We start from the raw sequence: 22,951 nt of genomic DNA on the forward strand, positions 1-22,951 counted from the left end.
GGAATCACAAACTTTAACATAAGTATTTCTACCAATCCACAATTACTCACTAGCATGACTCTAATATCACCATGTCTATATCTCCAAACAAATGCAAGGAATCAAACTTCTCAAATATTCAATGCTCTTTATATGAAAGTTTTTATTATATCCCTCTTGGATGCCCATCATATTAGGACTAAATTAATAACCTAAGAAAATTACCATGTTGTTTAAGACTCTCAAAATTATATAAGTGAAGCATGAGAGTTCAACAATTTCTACAAAATAAAACCATCGTCATGCTCTAAAAAGATATAAGTGAAGCACTAGAGCAAACTGGCTCAAAAGATATAAGTGAAGCACATAGAGTATTCTAATAAATTCACGATTAAAGCGTGTCCCTCTCAAAAAGTGTGTAAAGCAAGGATGATTGTGGTAAACTAAAAATCAAAGACTCATATCATACAAGACGCTCCAAGCAAAACACATATCATGTGGTGAATAAAAATATAGCCTCAAGTAAATTTACCGATGGATTGAAGACGAAATAGGGGATGCCATTAGGCGCATCCCGAAGCTTAGACGCTTGGTTGTCCTTGAATATTACCTTGGGGTTCCTTGGGCATCCCCAAGCTTAGTCTCTTGCCACTCCTTATTCCATAGTCCATCAAATCTTTACCTCAAACTTGAAAAGTTCACAACACAAAACTCAACAGAAAACTCGTAAGATCCGTCAGTATAATAAAATAAATCACCACTTTAGGTACTGTTGTGAACTCATTATAAATTTATATTGGTGTTATATATACTGTATTCCAACTTCTCCATGGTTCATACCCCCGATACTACCCATAGATTCATCAAAATAAGCAAACAACACATAGAAAACAGAACTTGTCAAAAACAGAACAGTCTGTAGTAATCTAAAAACTTTGTATACTTATGGAACTCCTACAATTCTGAACAATTAGGACAACCTAGGAAATTTGTATATAAATCTTGTGTAAAAAATTCAGATCAAAAACACGCTTCTGTGATTTTCTAAATTTTCTGCAATGAGCGCAAAAGTTTCTGTTTTCAGAAAGATCAAATCAACTATCACCATAGACCATCCCAAAGGTCTTACTTGGCTCAAACACTAATTAAAACACCAAAACAAAATTAGTACAGTAATAATGTGTACTCTCATAAAAACATAAAATAAAAATATTGGGTTGTCTCCTAATAAGCGCTTTTTGAAAGGATTTTCTGCAGAGTGGCGCGCCATGGTCCATAACTTCGTATCTAGAGCTAGTGTTGCCATTAAGGTCAATGATGAAGTCGGAGACTATTTCCAAACGAAGAAGGGATTGCGACAAGGTGACTCGGTATCGCCCATGAGATTTAATATAGTGGCGGATATGCTAGCGGTCATGATTGAGCGTGCGAAGGTTGATGGCCAAATTGATGGGGTAGTAAATCATCTAGTTGATGGTGGTCTCTCTATACTTCAATATGCCGAAGATATGATTCTCTTCATGGATCATGACCTTGAGAAAGCGAGAAATATGAAACTGATTTTATCAGCATTCAAGCAACTCTCGGGTCTCAAGATCAATTTTCATAAAAGTGAATTGTTTTGCTTTGGCGACGCCCAAAACAAGGCCCATCTATATGCTGAATTGTTCGGATGCGGGTTGGGCCAGTTTTCGATCACATATTTGAGAATACCGATACATTATCGAAGACTCACAAATGTTGAATGAAAACATGTCGAGGATAGACTGCAAAAAAGACTTAGCAATTGGAAAGGTAAACTTATATCTCTGGGTGGAAGATTGGTCCTCATAAATCCAGTACTAAGTACTATGGTACTATATATGATTTCCCTTCTTCCAGTTGTCAAAGGAGTCTTACACAGATTGGATTATTTCTGATCCAGATTCTTTTGGCAAGGAGATAGCGAGAAAAGGAAATATCGACTGGCTAAATGGAGTGTGCTTTGCCGTCCCAAAGACCAAGGCGGGTTGGGCATTCATGACCTTGAGGTTAGGAATAGGGCCATCCTTGGTAAATGACTGTTTAAATTACTGACAGAAGATGATGTATGGCAAACCCTCCTAAGGAGGAAATATGTGCGTTCCAAGGCGGTATCCCAAGTATACTAGAAGCCTGGGGATTCTTATTTTTGGGCGGGTCTAATGGCTATGAAGAAATATTTCTTTGGCTATGGATCCTTCTCGATTAAGGACGGCTCAGAAATTAGATTCTGGAAGTACAAGTGGCTAGGAAATACCACACTCCGGGAACAATATCCAGCTCTATACAACATTGTGCGCCACAAGGGTGATACTATTGCCACGATAATTGAGTCATTTTTGCCAAATGTGACATTCGGAAGAAATTTAATTGGACCCAGAATACAATCGTTGAACATCCTGCTCCAGCGGTTGTCCACAGTGCAATTGTCGCATGGGTATGATGTTTTCCGATGGAACCTCCATAGGAATGGACAATTCTCAAGGGAGTCAATGTATAGAGCGTTAATCTGGTATGATGTGCCAGTTGATAATAACAAGAAGATCTGGAAGATGAAGATACCTCTTAAGTATAAAATATTTGCATGATATCTTCGTCGCGGAGTCATTCTTACTAAAGACAACCTTATTAAGAGGAATTGGCATGGAAGTCTACAATGTGTCTTTTGTCACCCTGATGAGACAATAAAACATTTGTTCTTCCAATGCAAATGGGCTCGTTCTATATGGTCAGTCATCCAGATAGCTTCTGCCTTGTATCCTCCTTGTAGTGTTGCTAATGTATTTGGCAACCGGTTACATGAGATTGATCACAGGTTGAGAACTCTTCTTAGGGTGGGAGCGCTTTCCGTTATTTGGTCGCTTTGGCTATATAGAAATGGTAAGGTTTTTAATGATAAAAGTACTTCTCTGATGCAAGTTATGTATAGATGTATCAGGACTCTTCGTTTATTGTCTTCTCTACAACGCGTGGAGAACCGAGACATGTTTACGGAGGTGTGTACACAATTGGAGAATACGACGAGGGATACTTTTACCCAACATGGATGGCAGCATGATCTTAGGATTGGCCCACCTCCGATTTAGACGTTATACAGACTCTACATGTTTCTTTGTATTTCATCTTTTTATTTTTCGTTTGTGCGAGAAAACTTTGTTTGGCTGTGTGCATCTTAGTATGTAGAGGCCAGGTGTAATGCTTAAACCTTTTAAGTAATAAAGTGTCCCTTTTCGAAAGAAAAAAAATTCAAGGGTCTACAACAAACAAGTAAACATCAACGGATTTACAACTTCACATATTCAAACTGAAAGAGATATGCATTATGTCGCAGGTGTAGCCAAGTACACTTGAAAGCGAACTTGATATAACTTTGCAGAGTTGAACAAAGTTGAAAGTATACAACTTCATACAAGGTAAAGCAAGTCAAATTAGAGGGAAAAGGAGGGAAGCAACATGCACATGGAGCGAGACGGGGCATAATCTCATGTTGTTGCTCTTTGAAACAAAAAACAATTTTATATCAACTAAAACCGGTCATGCCTAAAAAAAGGACATGTGTCTAAGTGGCACAAAAATAGTCTATTTTTTTCAAACACACACAAACAAATTGATACAAGCACTATCTTAAAGCCTCCTTAACTGGTAAGTATTCTTCTTTTATGTTTGGGGATCTAAAGTTTTAACGTGCGTGCTTGTTCAACAAAAGGTTACTGAGCGCAACATAGTTTTCAATAAGACTTTGTGCTGCCAAATTTAAATGTATATGTACATCTCATTGTAGAAACCAAGCCACCGTTCTTTTCTTATTAAAGGGTGTTAAATTTTGTTACCATACGTGCTTGCCCACGACTATACCAATTAAATTGTAGATTTTTTTCATATGAACATAAATTCAACGGATCTCTATGCCATTTGGCGCAACGAGTAAACTAGTAGTCAAAAAGAAACCTAGGGAAGGACATGCATACAGCTCTCTCTAGCTATGCTGTTGTAGCTAGCGTGAGTTTGTTGCAAGAGAAGGTACTAGAAAAAACTACCCGTACCCCCGATAGTTACTGCCCGTGACTGCATAGATCTGCTAAAACTGGCAAGCTTAAGGTGCTCCCAGCAGCTCGATAGTTACTGCCCCCGTCCTATCAAGAGATAAGAGAAGGATGTCTCACCGAGCCTCCTCAGCGATTTAGAAGATCTGACCGTCCATCTCGATTCCTTGATGCGATTTTGGCCGTTGGATCGAGAGCAGGGAGGAGCTGGGCCGTCGGATCGAGCCAACGGCACTGTAGAAATGAATAGTTACCGTCTCTCGGTAAAAATCTCGTGCCACCGCGCGTAATTCCTGTCACCCGCCGAGGGCATTTTCGTAATTTCGCTACGGGATATAAAAGCCCAATGCCCGTAGGGTTTCCCCCCAATCGTCTTCCTCCCTCTTCCTGTTCACGGAGGGGGAGCCGCCGCCGCCCCTTCCCCTTCCAAAGCTTGCGCTCTTTCTCTCTTCCCCGCCCCCTCGCGCCGCTGGCCGCCAGCCCGCCGACTTCTTCGCCTCCGGGAAGCACCGCCTTGTTTTCTGTTCGGCGGCGGCCGTTGTCGAGCTCGAGCCCGGGTGCGGCGGCGCGTTTTTGAGCATGCCTGCGGCCCGAAGCGGCGGGGGTAGAGGCGCAGGGCGAGGAGCACCCGCCGGAGGCGCTCGATGTGGCTCCCCCGTCACTCATTCTACGCTGACTGCAGATGCTTCCCCGTGGCCCCTCCTTCTCCATCGCCAGGCAGGGCTCGGCTCCAGTTCTACTCTAGGCCCTCTCTCTCTCTCTCTCTAACTGCTACTGCATCCATCATCTAAGAACCGCTACTCTTGTGTAATATTTTTCGTTCGATTTGTTATCTACCGGTGCTCATCTAGGTCTTCTGTTGCCGTTCGATTTTTTTCTGTTCTAGGGTTAGGATTTGCTATTGGATTGGTGACTGCCGTGAGCTGATAACATATCAGGTCACTATGATCTCCCGTCCCTATTGATCGAGGATGCTTTGCTGGTTCTGCCTTTGCTCGGCCATCCCATTGCAGGTGCTCATCTTATCCCGTCTTTCTCTGTCCGTATTTTATTTTAGCTCCTGTATTTTGAGCATGGATTGTGCCTTAATAAATCTACTGTTATTGTTAGGCTTCTTTTTGTGGGGGGTTTGCTTATTTTTGGTTTTCATTGTTAAAATCTTGTGCTGCTCACTTACTTTGTTTTACCAGTCATTCACCTATTTTACTGATAATGGACTATCTGTTGAGTATCTTTTTTTGGAGCTAATCTCATATTTTCTTCAGGTTGCCACCAATGGGAATACAGCTAGTGGACTGGTTTTGCTTGTCAGCGACCAGAACAAGAACAAGTCAGTTCTATCTATACATATTCAACTTTGGGGATGATTGGAGGCTCTGTGTTCATAGTTTATATGGGTCATCTTTATATCTGGGCCATGGTAGCTGTGAGAGCTTTTTAACCTACTCAGAAGATCGAGCGAAGAGAAGCAACTGTCAGGGCTCAGGCTGCTGAATTGGTAGCTTATATGGCATTCTGATTATACTATTATTTTGAACCAGAAAATTGTCAATGATTACATATATCTTTGTGGAAACAAGTTTCATCACTTCTTCACAGACACTTCTTCATGGCATTCTTAGTCGGGAGCTTGGTAACAGCTTAAACTTCAGATCACTTGCTGTATAGGGTTGTCAGCAGCATAATAAAGTGCCTGAAGTTTATTCGCTATTTTTCTTTATATTGCAGGTAAGGCTCAATATATCTTTCAGTATGAAAATAATTTCCATTGATGACGATTTGTTTAAAGACTTCCATCTCGTTTTAAGAATATTTTTATCCTATAATATGTGTAAAGAGCTTATCGAAATCAGAGTAATAGACTGTATCGTACCCATGACATTTACAGCCTGCTTGGTACTGAATATTGCAGGGAGATGCACAGTACATATAAAACTATGTAAGAAAAACTGTTTCTTGCACATTTAGACGGATTGTGATATAACTTATATATTCCATTTTACTGTAGTTTAGCATGCTGTACAATCCTGCTATCCATGGATGATTGCGCCTGTTTCTTTCATGCGGTCCATTTTCCCTTCAGGATATGTTTTGAAAACATGTTATCATGTAGATTTGTGCAGTCATGGTCAACTGGTACAGATATGTATAGTTTCAAAAGAACATTACAGATATGTATAGTTTCAAAAGAACAGTACGACAACTAATTATCGCTGACTTGCATCTCTCTTTTTGTTGTGTTGATTGCTTTTGCCAAGTCATTTTGTCCTTTACTATATTTAGTTATTTACCAATGCTTAACAATACCACTTTTGCTTGGCTATAGTAGATCTTGCAGGTTGTATGATTCCTTTTATACTTCCAAATTTTTATTAGTTACCACTATATACTTCCAAATCTTGTACTGAATCTGCTCAATAGTAGAACAGAGTTCAGTTATCTGAATCATAGCAGCACACACATACACCGCAGTTCGTAATGTCATTTACTAGGGGTTGCGTTAGGGTATTTTATTTCCATTATAAACTGATAATAATTATGAGTTTAGTAAGGTAACAATAATCTGGGTTATAGCAGAACATTAGATGTGGTATGCTTGTATGAGTAGAATGTAGAGTTTATAAATGAACTAAAATCTGAGAGCAGGAAGTGGTAGGTTTAATTTCAGTTAGAAAAATTGGTGTACTGCAGCATCATATATTCAGGTAATCCCTTGCATTTTTTTGCCATGTTCAAGCTTTATACATCGTTTGTATATATGCATAAAGTACGCAACATAAACTGGAGTTCGTAGTGTCAGGAGTAAGAAGGGTGCAACTAAGTAGTAGCATGTTACAGGATAAGAACGGCTGTTTAGTTTAACAATGCCCTTTAACAGTGTAACTCCAAAGAGGTCGGATAAAATGAATTATTGATATATCTGAACTCTAGAGTATAAGATGCATCTTCCTACGCTTCCTGAGATCACGGTTATCGTACCTATTTATTTGAGATATGCTAAGTGTTCCTTTGATAGTAGATGCAACTTGCAGCTTTTGTGGACGTTCGTTTGTTTGTGGGAAATTTTATCTCTTCCCTACAGTCAAAGCTCATGTGCAATTTGGAGAGAAATGCACGCATGCTATCGCTGCATTTGACAATTCCTTTTAGGTGAAAAAACCTGGCTTTGTTTTGTTCCTTTTTGTTCTTTGTTTATTACTGTTAATTGCTCAGAGCGATCGTTCCCAAAGTAGTGTTGAACAATTAGTCATTTGCAGGTATCAAGCCAATAGCGGCTTACGTTTCCTGGTCATTTTTCTCTTGGAAATGGAAGTTGTTGCTTCCTAGGTGAGCTGAGGTGATAACTGAACTCTCTTCTACTATTGAGCAGATTCAGTATTCACGTATATTTTCATTAGCCCAAGGATAGTTTTTATTGTGTTGTGGCTGTGGGCATCTACCGAAAAAATAAAAGAGGATGAGCGAGACTACTACAGCGAGAGACGGTGGCCATGAAAGCTATGGAGTAGATCGAAACTTGCTTTGTGTAGTAGTTCTGAGAGTAGATCTGAGAGTAGATCCAAACTTGCTTTGTGGAGTAGTTCTAGATTAGCAACATCATGCTGCCTTGCAATTTTCCCTCTTCTGTTTGACCCCTTAACCTGTTTCTGGGACATCCGAAAAAGTTGCTGTCCACTGTTTAGGTTTGTGAAATTTCATTGCATCATTTGTTCATTTCACTCGCATTTTCCACATGTTCTAATGATTAACGTTGTTCGGTTTTGGATGATTCCATTCTGTGATGCAATATGATATGCCACTGATTGCTTCTCCACTGTCTGCAATCCTTTTAGGCACGGGAATGAGTTTGCACCTACTGTTGGATTCTTCCTTACTACCCACCCGTCTCAGGTACTTGCCCCTGTTCCAAATCAAGTTCATCACCTCTGAAGTACGGTGATTTATATATCCCCTTTTATTGTGTACTATAGTTTAAGAGTTTTCTCCGGAACTGATGCTATAACTTCTTAAACTACATATAGTTTAAGAGTTTTCTCCGGAACTGATGCTATAACTTCTTAAACTACAGTTACATGCATATCCGAGTCTGAATCAGATAACTCACAGTGCTCATGTGTATTTATGTATCAAGATTCACATTTCCTGTCTATAGAGTGGTGGGTGAAAAATAGTTAAGAAAACAAATGCACCTGGAAGATGTACTATACTTGGAAAGAGAAGAGCCAAACAAAGATTTTTCATACTGTGTTGGAAATTTCGAGCGGTCTTAGCTGTCAGAATTCTGATAATTACACACAATTGCTTGTTTACATGTACTCATCTCCTGCCTGATATTTCCAGGTGGTCGTTCGTAGATGGCATGCTCAAGAGGAACACATCATATTACATGTGAACACTGATATCTTTGAATGGCCTTACATGTGGACACAACAGCCTGAACTTGAATAGTACAATCTATAATTGTAGCTAGCACATCAACAAACAGCCATGTGAAAACATTAGTTTGCTGCCTTTATTGCATTTTTTTGGAGCCGTAATTCTTTTATAGCATTTCCTTGCCTTTATTGCTTTGAAAAACACCATTGATCATAAGCTGATTGCGGCAGCAGGGTCGGATATTTAAGCATACCTAGGATATTTATATTTTAGTTGGCAAATAGTTATGCCAATTTTGTGATTTATCTATTTCTTTCACCTTTGGTCATAAGCTGATTGCGGCAGCAGGCTCGAGCTTGTGTGTTAATCAGAAAATTAATTAATCCGCTACCGGTGAGAAATGTGTCCGGTGTGGTGCAAGTTAATATATTCTGTACACATAAATGGTTAACATAGTCTGTACCTGCCTCTTGGGTGATTTTGTGAGTTGTGATAGATTGCTCCTGATGATGCCTCCTCTACAGATTTCTAGGATTCAAGGTCCCCTGACCTTGGCCAAGGACTATGACATGGAGTGACCTATTAATGTTGTTGACACATCTTCTCTACATTTATCCTGTATAAGCTCTTGTGTCATACTTTATTTATATACACACATATACCATGTGCTTATGTTGTTATGAACACTTCTCCATACAATTTGATCTTAGAGTACATGGCTATATCTTGATTAAAGAATATCAAGCACTCCAATAGTCATAATTAAGACGTACATATTTAAGTACTCGAGCAGATGGAGTATCTCATTACCTTCGCAGATGTGATCTCAATGTTATTTCGCTTCCCATCTTTTTATTGACAGAGATGATATTTTACAGGTATAAGGATTCACTTCGATTGCAGTTTCCCTACCCGAAGTTCATCCACGGCTACCGGACTGGTTAGTGCACTTCCTGCCAAGATTCATCATTGCCGTTATCTATTTGATTTGTGTAATCCACCATGCAAGCACACTTTTTTTTTCTTTCGAAATAAAGTGAGCAGTGCATATACAGCATAGCTAAGCCTTCTATATTCTTTCATTGAATGGAATTCACACACAAAAAATGACTTGCTATGTGAGAAGAATAGCAGTCCGTTAGTCAGGAAACAACCGGATGACTTAAGATATTTTGCATTTCCAGATTGTGCACATCTTAGCTCAGATCGGCAACTCTACTTGTCATGTTCTATATGGACATCCTCTACTGGTTCTGTAAAATAAATAACAAATTGATTTTATCCATTATACATAAATTCTAATGTAATGGGCAGCTATTTTCTATTAGTATACTTGAAATGATATTGAGGTATGCTCCCCTGGTTTAATCCATGTAGACTGACACTTGAGCTTTGATCATGGATGCATGAATATGACATCAGTCCAAATATTCCAGACATAAACTGTTCTTGTGAGAGGTTATATTTTGTGCTGGATGGATATTTGTGTATAGGAAAGATAAATTTATTCTTTATTAACCTACGGTTCGATGTATAGCGATGGGAGTGAGCTGTTTAGTTAATGATCTTGCTTGTGTTGCTGTGGTTCAGGTTCCTTTTGCTTCAGATAAGAGCTATAAAAGAGTTAATTTATTCCGAAACTATTAAAGCTGGGGAGTGACATCTTTTTGTGGGGCTGCATTTTTAATGGTTCATTATTTTTAGATTCAACCATCAAGGATTTAGTGACCTGCTATAAAAGGCTTCAACAGGCTGTTTGAATTACTGCCTTAGGTTAGTAAAATTTGAACATGTGACTTTATCTTAGTGCCAACCATCAAGGATTTAGTGACCTGTTCTTAATGATATATAGAGGAGTGGGCAATAGTGCACAGTAATAATAAAAATACATCATGTGTGTGTGCATGACACATGCCCATGATTCATAATGATTTGCGGCAGTCTTGGAAGAAAATTTCCCATTGTTGTTCATCCCGTTTTGAGTGTTATTTGCAAAGTTCATCCGTTAGTGAAAGGAACATTTACTCTTCTTTGTTTTAGTGTTGTCTCCCTACTTTTATGGCAGAGAATGGTGTGGCACCGATGATTGATGGAGTAGGATTTAACCAAGCTTGATGTTACCAAGCTACACCCGTTATCACCTGAAGTTATCTCACGCCAAGCGAGGATCAACATTGGGTACAGAGTTGAAGTCTTTTAATTTGCATACAATAAAGCTGCTTGGTTCCTCATTCATATTTGGATCCACCTATTATTTGTTTCTATTGATTTATAAGTTACACTAATGAGATGTTCATTAAAAAATAGTTCCATGACTTCAGATAATTGATCGAGAATAGTGCTAATGAATTGTTTTGGCTTCCTATGCATTAAAGAAATAGTTCCATGACTATTATTATTGCATCATCTAATCCATGAATATAGACAATTGGATAATTTGTTCCTTGACTTGCTCTGTTTGGAACCTTCTCTTCTCTGTTTTGGTGGTGAATGTTGAGGTGGTCCAAGCTCAAAACAGAAAAATGTTTAGGTGATCCAAGCTCGAAACGGAAAAAATGTCCACGTGGTCCTTTTCCATGTGCTTGTGCTTGTACTTGATATTCGTTTTTAACTGTACAATGTTTCTTTTTTTCAAGAATGAGTTGGAACGTACTATCACTATAACACTGGGTTATGTTAATGCAAAATCTTTAAATGTGAGGATGCGTATGTCCATTGGCGAGGTTACAAGTATGCTAAATTACTAATCATCTGCCGAATTTAGTGAACTTGCTTTTTACACGACGGCCTTCTGTTTGTGTCATCCTATTAGATGAAGTGTTCCGAATTTTGAGTAGACAACTTATTTACCTTTGTTATTTTGTGTTCTGTGGATGGAAGAGAACAATTTCTTTCTGTATGAGTGTGACACTTCTTGCAGAGTTAAAGGTCATAGTGGGAACACCGCTTGGACTGCTTCTGGACTTCCACGGTGACACTAGGCTGTTCCAAGGCCAACTTGAGCTCCTCCTTGTGGTAATGTTAGCCGACGAGCTTCTTCTACCTCAACTATGTGGATGTCCGCCAGTGAGATATATAGTCTCTACATTTCCATCATGCACAGACTTTTTATGCATGATGCTTCCGTGGATTAGGATATGAATTCGATGCTCTTACGATGATTTTACTTTTTTTTTGTTTTCTTTTCCTTTCGTTCTGCCATTATATCATTATATCTCAATAGGTCCTACGATGGAGGTTGAAGGGTAGTTTGATTTGAATCATGCTTGGTTGAATGAATATAGTGGTTTTGACTTTATGAACAACCAGATCATTTCTCTGGATGCCTTGTGCATATATAATTAGCTCTCATCTTTGGTTTACCTTTGGAACGAGAGTATTCACTAGAGGAGATTCATGGTTGCAGTATCTAATTTTATTGGTCTGTTCTAACTTTAGAATGAGAGTAATCACTAGAGGATTGGATTCATGGTTGCAATATCTAATCTCTATTAATTTGCTTTTATATATTATGAACTTCAGTTTCTTTATATGCCAAAACAAAACCACTAATTTGGAAACCTCTGTCAGTGTTGAATAATTAGGCACATAATAAAGGTGAGATGCCTTTACTTTGCTTCATCGCATAGTGTAATCAAGTTTTGTGAAGAAAATCTTGGAGGATATCTATGAATAGTAGGCTTATTATGTTTTCTGGGTGCCATGTAGAATAGTAAGATAAATTTTTTTACTCTTATCTTTTATATTATTTTATGTTAAAGAGGTTACACTTTATCCACATCACTGAATATTGTCCAAAGCGATTCTCCTTCATATAGGCCAAATTATTTTCTCCCTATCCATGAGGCACACTATTTGAATAGTTTGCTAACCCGATATGTCCTTTAGCAGATCCGTGTGTCGCAATATGCAAGCAAATCAAATGAAGGAGTGTGGACAAAGACAAAGTTATATATCAAGCAAATCAGATGAAGGCGTGTGGACAAAGTTATATATCTAATGGTCGACCATGTAGTTTACTACTATGGCCTGCTTTTGGTTTCTATCATACCAAACCTTGCTTAGGTATTTAATGTCACATTTTATAACAAATGCGCAGATGGCATGTAGATAGTCATTTTTATATATTTTACGAGGTCATTACTGTTGTGAGTATCTACCATCACCTACCCTTTGAGTAATATCAGATATATTTCTATCCTGAGATATATTGAGTGATATCAGCTCTTAATAGAAAAGGAGTTATATCAGAAGTTTGATCATTGAACTTCTTTTGAGTAATTCCTTGATACATTTCCATCCTGAGATAGTCTCTACATTTCCATCCTGAGATACATTTTTTTTTCTATTATCAGGTTAGCGAAAACAGGATTACGTAGGAGTTGAGGTTTGGCAAGTAGCATCTCTTTGATTAAGTCCAAACCATAATTGAGAGGCATTGCAGTCATGGGTCAGTTCATAGATAATGCTATGTTTTATATGGAATACTTCAATGGTTTTATTACCGGGTTGGATATGAGTGCACCCGGATACGGACAAGAGACCAACGATAACAAATAATTGACCAGGCTTTGTAAAAGCGGCAGGGATCAGATAGTATCATATGTGCCATTGCCTTCGAAATTGAAAAGGGGAGACCGTCGCTCACTGTCCAACAGCTTTAGAATCGCAAGTGCATCATTGTTTACACATAAATCGTTTTATACAATGTATCTAACGGATTGACGGCATCAGGCTAATGTGACATGTCGCCTATGAAGTTGATCGACAAGGCAGCTGAATGAAGCAACTTATTAGTATGTCTAATAGCTATGGCTATGTAGTTTTTTACCTTTTTATGTGTTCCTCTCTTGGTACTTCCTCTCTCATGTTCGTGATCTTAGTACCAAACTTAATTTCAAGTGGTTAGTTTTTGTGGTCTCATGAGCGCACTAAATCGAATGCTGCCTTATTTCTCGTGACGATGTCAAACTCAATGATGTTTTGTTCCTATTGCGTGTGAATGTTTTTCTTCTTATTAGTTCGTTGTATCCTGTTTGAATACGTACGCTAAACCTGGTTTCCTACTAAATTGAGCATTACCTGCTTGGACATTTTGTTGTGACCGGCACCCTTGCACTAAGGCGCGTTTCCGATCTAGTATATACTGTAAAGCTAGGTGCAGCTTGCTCACCATAACAAGCTAGCGCATCTATCCACCATGGCCAAGAAGCCGAAGCTCTTCTCCGCCCTGCTCTCCTTCCTCCTCCACGGGACTAGGCCTCCGATCTCCAGCCGGGTCACTGCCACCGCCATGACTGAATCATCACCGCACCCTTCCTCGCTGCACCACCTCGGCAGATCCTCACATCCTCCCATGGCAGAGAAGATCGCCGCCGGGCGAACCCTCGTCCTCGACGTGGACGCCGCGCTCCTCCTCCGGTCGTCGTCATCCCTCTTCCCCTACTTCATGCTCGTGGCTCTCGAGGCTGGAGGATACCTACTAGGCCTCGTACTCCTCCTCTACCCAATCATCTTAAGCATGGGCCGCGCCAGCGATGTGGCAGTGAGGGTGATGGCCATGGTGGCCTTCTGCGGGCTGCGCGCGAGCCGGTTCCGCGCCGGCCGCGCCGTGCTACCCAAGTGGTTCATGGAGGACGTGGCGGCTGAAGGGTTCGAGGCGATGAGGATGAGCGGCGCCGCTGGCGGGCGGAGAGTGTGCGTGACGAGGCGGTTGCCGAGAGTGATGGTGGAGGGGCTCCTGAGGGATTACCTCGGCACCGAGGCTGTCGTCGGAAAGGAGATGAAGGTGCTGTGGGGGTTCTACACCGGTCTAATGGCGGAAGAAGACGAGGTGGTGTTGGTAGAGGAGAAGAAGATCATGGCGGAGGGTGATGATGCTCTGGGATTCTGCGGGTCGTTAGAGTTTCTCTTGCATCCTCTTTCACGTTCTTGCAAGGTACGTAGTGTAACATAAATCTCCATCTAGCAAGCTACGTGTTTTCTCTTGGCAATCACTCCCGAAAAAAAAAACTAATCACTATATAAAGAACAACACCATACTCTTTATACATACTCCTACATGTGTTTGTGTGTCTGTTAATTACACCCAAAGAGAAATCTAAATGGAAATATGCGAAGTACGGAGTAGTACGTGTATGCATGCACATTTCATCTGTCAAATAAGTTGATGCCGTGCTTATCATGTAATCCGTCACCTACGTACACATGCTTTTCTACCTTTTTCTCATAATCGGTTGGTCTCTTACTAAATACTGTAATAAAGTATCTTTCTCCGTCTCATAATGTAAGACACCTTTTGAAACTATACTAGTGTCAAAAAAGATCGTATATACTTTGATGAACCTCTCACCGCTCACAATTGTGATGAACGAGTCGGTGTCCTGTACCATTTGTCACGAGCTTACCTTTTGTATGACACTTTGTCAAAGATATCACGCAGTACAACACATACTACGGGCTCATTCGGTTTGGAGGAAATCAAAACGTAGGAATTAGGAGTAGTATAGGAATATGATAGGATGGCACTTGCCATTCTAAGGAATTGACTTGCCTCGTTCCTACGCGTAAAATGAGCTTTGAGTGGATGTGTAGTTTCCTCCAAAAACACGGGAAATGAGTAGTATTCCTACGAAATTCCTGCACGCATTTCCTACAAACCGAATGCATACATAGGAAATTTTCCTCTGGAATCCTTATTCCTATGTTTTTCCTACGAAAATCCTCCAAACCGAATGAGGCTACATGAGTTGTGACACATTTACTCTGCTCTCTGGGTACGACGTCCAGGATATCTACCTCGCGACAAGAGGCGACAGGGCCACGTGGCAGGCGCTCCCGAGGAGCAAGTACCCCAAGGCCGTGGTGTTCCATGACGGCCGTCTCGCGTTCCGGCCAACCGCTGGCAGCACGCTCGCCATGTTCATGTGGCTGCCCTTCAGCGTTGCCCTTGCCTCCGCCCGCCTCACCGTCGCGCTCACCGTGCCATATCGATATTCCACGCCGATCCTGGCGGCCACCGGCATGTCATGGCGGCTCAAGGCCGGCGATCGGCCACCGCTGCAGACCGCTGGCGTCGAGCGAGGTTGCCGACGCGGGCAGCTGTTTGTGTGCAACCACCGCACTCTCCTCGACCCGGTGTACGTGTCAGTGGCGCTGGACCGACCGGTGCGCGCCGTGTCGTATAGCCTCAGCCGCCTCTCGGAGCTCATCTCTCCAATCGGCCGCACCGTGCGGCTGACACGAGACCGCGACGCCGACGGACGTGCCATGGCCCGACTCCTGGACAGTGGGGACTGTTGGAAAATTAGGCAAGTTCATGATTAATTCCAGTAAATAATTCATGACTAGAAGAGATACTAGTATGCAAAAATCTAGCAAACTAGAAGAACAGCAAGACATGCATAACAGCAGCAAACACGAAACAGTAGCTGTAGAAACAGACATGAACAGAGAATGTTGGACGTACTGATCGTTAGCTATTATGGGTGCGACAGTGTTGATGACGATGTTGGCGACGATCTGCTGCTGACGGCGATGAATACGACGATGAGTAGCACCGCCCGACTTAGACGGAAGACGACCCGTGATGACGAATTTGAGCAGTCGCGCACAGCGCTTCCCAAAAACCTAATTCGTCCTCTCCCGGTGCAGGATCGCAAAGACGAACGGTTCCGGAGACCTGCTCTCCCACGTGCCGATGCACGCCGGCGTTTGGGATGGAGTAGACTACGATGGCGACGCAAGTTGTGAGATGAGGCAAAACCCTAGGTGTTTTTTGGTGTGTCTCTGGCCGCAGCCGGTAGCTGTATATATATTAGGACCAGAGGCGGTATTGTGTCGCGACCACAATCCCAAACCGACTCGGTTTCTAATTCGTATACTTACCGGACAAGAAATCAAAAAAACTTGTCTGCCAAGACATAAAAATAAAACGGCAAAAGGAAGCTGCGCTCCTGCAAGGAGACGGACCGGATTTCGGCGGACCATTCACGCGCATGTCGCATGTACGCGCCGCCTCGCCTCGCCTCGCCTCGCCACGGCCCGGCCAGGCGAGGCGAGCGAGCGCGCGCGTGTGGTTTTCCCTTTTTCTTCTCACACACCACTTAGAGTGGTAGAGAGAACCCACTATATAAAGAGGTCCAATTCTTCTTCAACTTCCAAGGTGGGACTAAACTTAGCACCACAACTTGCCATTTTACACATGGGCTTTCAGATTTCAGAAATTGCTATGGGCCTAGCCCATTAATTCTAACAGATCCCCCACCAGATCTCAAATACCCATTTAGAGATTTGCCTTCTCTCACCACTTGTTTAATATACCAGTGTTTCAGCAGAGACTGTTAAGTTGAACTTCTGCCTAGAACTTTAAGCTACATCCATTCACAACTTGACAATGGACTATGCCTTGAATTGCTAGTTTTGTGTGAACAGGTTTCACTCAAAGTCTTAACCAGTACCTGACCGCCAGTAGGCTACCCCGCGGTTTGGAGCTTATACGTCATACTCCCTGGTCTCTTCGTGAGTTTACTAGAGATCACCCAAATCTCATAGACTGCGACGTTTACAGTCAGAACTCATATAGGTGTGTTCTTTCAAGACTGCTCTGTAGGATAGCATCTTTGCTAATTATAGCCAATAGAACCACATTAAGGCATGTTGCCGACCTGCCTTACAGATCTGAGCCTTACAGCTCTGAGAGTTTTGCATCTTCACTTGGAGACGATCATAAGTTATTACTCTCCTCAGTTAACCAATAGCTTGTTCTTCCCAGATCCTAATTCACGGGATCTCCGATCACAAAGGTTGGGTTACTACTATGGTGTAACATCTATGGGTCTCATACCCATCTCCCTCGATGCAATATCTATCACATTTCGTGATAGTCCCTTTGTAAAGGGATCTGCCAGGTTTTTGTCTGTTTGTATATACGTAACAGTTATTACTCCGGAGTTTCTCAACTTCCTGACAGACTTCAAACGTCTTTTCACGTGTCTTGATGACTTTGCATTATCTTTAGAATTGTTCACTTTAGCGATAACCGTTTGGTTATCACAATTCATAAGAATAGCCGGTACAGGTTTTTCAACAACCGGCAAGTCCATCAAGAGCTCACGCAGCCATTCTGCCTCAACAGTAGCTGTGTCCAAAGCAGTTAATTCTGCTTCCATAGTTGACCTCGTCAATATGGTTTGCTTGCAAGACCTCCATGACACTGCGCCACCACCATGAGTAAATACATACCCACTTGTTGCGTAAAGTACATCAACATCGGAGATCCAATTTGAATCACTATATCCTTCTAGCACAGCAGGATGCCCTGAATAAGTAATTCCGTAACTCATAGTACCTCTCAGATAGCGCAAGACCCTTTCTAGTGCATGCCAATGATCATCACCCGGGTTGGACATGAACCTACTCAGTTTGCTCACAGCAAAAGAGATATCTGGTCTTGTAGCGCTAGCTAAGTACATGAGTGAACCGACAATTTGAGAGTATCTTAATTGATCTCTCGTTTCTTTCTTGTTCTTTCTGAGTGTCACGCTGGGATCATAAGGTGTTGGAGAAGGCTTGCTATCCATAAAACCGAATCGGTTCAAGACCTTCTCAACATAGTGAGATTGCGTTAATGTAATCCCACTCTCATCCTTAATAAGTTTGATGTTTAGAATTACATCGGCTTCTCCCAGATCTTTCATGTCAAAACTTTTTGATAGAAAAGACTTGACCTCATTAATTGCATTAATGTTTGTACCAAAGATCAGTATGTCGTCCACATACAAACATAATATGACACTATTGCCCCCACCATGGCGATAGTAAACACACCTATCAGCCTCGTTAATGACAAATCCTGCAGAAGTCAAAGTTCTTTCAAACTTCTCATGCCATTGCTTAGGTGCCTGTTTCAGACCATACAAAGATTTTAACAACTTGCACACCTTTCTCTCTTCACCCTTTACCACAAACCCGTCAGGCTGATCCATATAGATCTCCTCTTCCAACTCTCCATTGAGAAAAGCTGTCTTTACATCCATTTGATGAATGATAAGACCATAAGAGGCAGCCAAGGAAAGTAACACTCGAATGGTGGTCATTCTAGCAACGGGTGAATAGGTGTCAAAGTAATCTTCGCCTTCTTTCTGAGTGTAGCCCTTGGCCACTAGCCGCGCCTTGTATTTATCAATAGTACCATCAGGCTTTAGCTTCTTTTTGAACACCCACTTACAGCCCACAGGTTTACAACCATATGGTCTATCAGTTAGTTCCCAAGTTCCATTAGAAAGAATTGAGTCCATCTCATTATGAACAGCTTCTTTCCAATCATCTACATCCGGAGATGCATATGCTTCTGCAATCGTCTTGGGTGTGTCGTCCACAAGGTATACAATGAAATCATCACCAAAAGATTTTGCAATCCTTTGTCTCTTGTTCCTTCTAGGAACTTCATTGTTATCCTTCTCAAGGACTTCCTCATGTGATTGTTCGAAATATTCATCAGTTGTACTAGATTCAGGAATTATCTCAGAAGAAAATCTAGCAATGCTATGCATATCTTTCATAGGAAATATGTTCTCAAAAAATGTTGCATCACGAGATTCCATTATAGTATCAACATGCATATCAGGTACTTCAGATTTTACCACTAAAAACCTATAAGCAATGCTCCGTTGAGCATACCCTAGAAAGACACAATCCACTGTCTTTGGTCCAAGTTTGCGTTTCTTAGGAATAGGAATATTGACCTTTGCCAAACATCCCCAAGTGCGCAAATAAGAAAGTGATGGTTTTCTCCCAACCCACTCCTCATAAGGGGTTTTCTCTTTATTATTGTTGGGAACTCTATTCAGGACATGACATGAAGTCAATAGAGCCTCCCCCCACCATGCCTTAGATAAACCAGCAGTGTCTAACATGGCATTCACCAAGTCAGTCAATGTGCGGTTTTTCCTCTCGGCCACTCCATTTGATTGAGGTGAATAGGGAGGCGTCCTCTCATGAATAATACCATGTTCCTCACAAAATTCATCAAAAACTTTTGGAAAATACTCTCCACCACGATCGGACCTAAGACGCTTGATCTTTCTCTCTAGTTGATTTTCAACTTCAGCTTTATAGATTTTAAAGTAGTCTAATGCTTCATCTTTAGTTTGCAACAAATAAACATAGCAAAATCTAGTCGCATCATCAATCAAAGTCATGAAATATCTCTTTCCACCTTTTGTCAACACACCATTCATCTCACAAAGATCAGAATGTATGAGTTCTAGAGGTGCCAAGTTTCTCTCCTCGGCAGCCTTATGAGGCTTTCGAGGTTGCTTAGATTGCACACAACTATGGCACTTAGAACCTTTGGCAACTGTGAAGTTCGGAATTAAACTCATGCTGGATAGCCGAGACATTAAACCAAAATTAATATGACATAAACGAGAGTGCCAAATACTTGCATCATCATTAACACTAGCACAAATTTGGTTTACTGACTTATTGCAAAAATCTGAAAGAGAAAAGCGGAACAAGCCTCCGCACTCATAGCCTTTTCCTATAAATTGTCCAAATCTTGACACGATTACTTTATTGGACTCTAAAACTACCTTAAATCCATCTCGACATAGAAGGGAGCCGCTAACTAGATTCTTGTTCATAGTAGGGACATGCTGCACGTTCCTTAGTTGCACGATCTTTCCCGAAGTAAACTTCAGATCCACCGTGCCAATGCCACGAACAGAAGCATGTGACCCATTCCCCATTAGGACGGAAGAATCCCTTGCGACCTGATAAGAAGTAAACAGGGAGATGTCAGCACACACATGAACGTTAGCACCCGAATCAATCCACCACGAAGATGATTGAAATACTGAAAGCACAATAGGTAAATTACCATACCCATCAGTATTGCTAGCGGTCACCATGTTGACAGTCTTGGAGCTTGTTTTCCCTCTGCGGTCTGCACGTTCAGGGCATTCCTTGGAAAAGTGTCCAGGCTTCCCACAGGCGTAGCACTCTAGCTCAGCCTTGTTGAACTTCTTCTTCTTGAAGGTAGTAGTCTTGGTAGGCTTGTTGAAACAGGTTTGTTCTTCCCTTTGTTCTTGTTCTGTGGGTACCTCTGCACCATGTTAGCAGTAGGCTGAACCTCACCTCCTTTTTCAGTGGTATCTTTAGCCCGAGCTTTTTCTTCAACATCAAGAGATGCAATCAGATTTTCAACTGATATCTCCTGTCTCTTATGCTTCAGAGTTGTGGCGAAATTCCTCCATGAAGGAGGCAACTTTGCAATCATGCACCCAGCCACGAATTTGTCGGGTAGAACACATTTAAGGAGTTCAAGTTCCTTCACAATGCACTGTATCTCATGAGCTTGTTCAACCACAGAACGGTTATTCACCATCTTGTAGTCATGAAAACTCTCCATGATGTACAGTTCACTGCCTGCATCTGTTGCACCGAATTTTGCATTCAGTGCATCCCACAGAATTTTTCCGTCGTTTATGTGCATGTACACATCACACAGACGGTCAGCAAGAACACTCAGAATGCATCCCACAAACATAGTATTGGCTTCCTGGAATTTTCTCCGATCTTCGTCGGTCATTCCCTCTGGAGCACCAACACTAGCGTGGAAAACTTTCAGAGCAGTAAGCCAGAGCGTGGTCTTCACCTGCCACCTCTTAAAGTGCACACCGGTAAACTTATCCGGCCTCAGTGCATCAGCGAATCCAGCCATAGTTAACTCAGGAAATTGCCTATATATTAGGTTTTTGGATTGTTAGAAAATTAGGCAAGTTCATGATTAATTCCAGTAAATAATTCATGACTAGAAGAGATACTAGCATGCAAAAATCTAGCAAACTAGAAGAACAGCAAGACATGCATAACAGCAGCAAACACGTAACAGTAGCTGTAGAAACAGACATGAACAGAGGATGTTGGACGTACTGATCGTTAGCTATTATGGGTGCGACAGTGTTGATGACGATGTTGGCGACGATCTGCTGCTGACGGCGATGAATACGACGATGAGTAGCACCGCCCGACTTGGACGGAAGACGACCCGTGATGACGAATTTGAGCAGTCGCGCACAGCGCTTCCCAAAAACCTAATTCGTCCTCTCCCGGTGCAGGATCGCAAAGACGAACGGTTCCGGAGACCTGCTCTCCCACGCGCCGATGCACGCCGGCGTTTGGGATGGAGTAGACTACGATGGCGGCGCAAGTTGTGAGATGAGGCAAAACCCTAGGTGTTTTTCGGTGTATCTCTGGCCGCAGCCGGTAGCTGTATATATATTAGGACCAGAGGCGGTATTGTGTCGCGACCACAATCCCAAACCGACTCGGTTTCTAATTCGTATACTTACCGGACAAGAAATCAAAAAAACTTGTCTGCCAAGACATAAAAATAAAACGGCAAAAGGAAGCTGCGCTCCTGCGAGACGGACCTTCGGCGGACCATTCACGCGTGTACGCCTCGCCTCGCCGCCTCGCCTCGCCTCGGCACGGCCAGGCAGAGGCGAGCGAGCGCGCGCGTGTGGTTTTCCCTTTCTCTTCTCACACACCACTTAGAGTGGTAGAGAGAACCCACTATATAAAGAGGTCCAATTCTTCTTCAACTTCCAAGGTGGGACTAAACTTAGCACCACAACTTGCCATTTTACACATGGGCTTTCAGATTTCAGAAATTGCTATGGGCCTAGCCCATTAATTCTAACAGGGACCTCGTCGTCGTCTGCCGCGAGGGCACCACCTGCCGCGAGCCGTACTTGCTCCGGTTCAGTCCACTTTTCGCGGAGCTCAGCGACGACGTGGTCCCCGTGGGCGTCGCCGTCGAGACGGCCATGTTCTACCCCACCACGGCGGGGGGGGGGGGGGCTCAAGTGCCTCGACCCGTTCTTCTACATGGTCAACCCGAGGATGTGCTACACGGTGCAGTTCCTGGACCGGGTGCGCATGGCGGTGGTCAGGGAGGGGAAGGTGCCGAGCGCCGACATAGCCAATCTCGTGCAGAAGAAGATCGGAGATGCGCTTGGATACAGCTGCACCATGCTCACCAGGAAGGACAAGTACCTCATGCTCGCCGGCAACGACGGCGTCGTCCGCAAACTAGACGGCAAGTGCTCGTCTGCTCCAGCGGGGAGGACGGACAACTGATGATGAATCATATCTACAGCTGTCTATTTTCTCCTTACACAGTTAGCCCCGTTTGATAGCTCAGTTTTTCAAAGTATTATGACAATACTGCAGTTTTTCAAAATACCATGGTTTAATTTACCGTGAGCTGTTTGGCAACCACAAAAAACTGTACTATTTATACTGTGGTATTGTCAAAACCGTGGTATTTTCTCTAAATTAAAAAAAAACCCTGGACCTTTTTTTTAAAAACAGAGCACACGAAAAAAAAAACAAGACTGTTCGTTATCGCCTTCCTCGCTCCCAAGCCGTCACAGCCGCCCTAAAGATCGCCGGCCATGGGACAAGCCAAGAGAAGGCAATAGAAATAAAAAGAAAGAATTCCTTATTTAACACTATTTTAAATT

At 42.1% G+C, this 22,951-nt stretch overlaps 1 pseudogene; it reads left to right on the forward strand.

Annotated features, from left to right (window-relative positions):
* Window positions 1–4,929: 4,929 nt before the first annotated feature.
* LOC125554776 lies at window positions 4,930–22,565 on the forward strand (annotated as a pseudogene).
* The last annotated feature ends 386 nt before the right edge of the window (window positions 22,566–22,951 follow it).

This window comes from Triticum urartu, chromosome 4, assembly GCF_003073215.2.
Source record: "Triticum urartu cultivar G1812 chromosome 4, Tu2.1, whole genome shotgun sequence".
NCBI classification, from domain to species: Eukaryota; Viridiplantae; Streptophyta; class Magnoliopsida; order Poales; family Poaceae; genus Triticum; species Triticum urartu.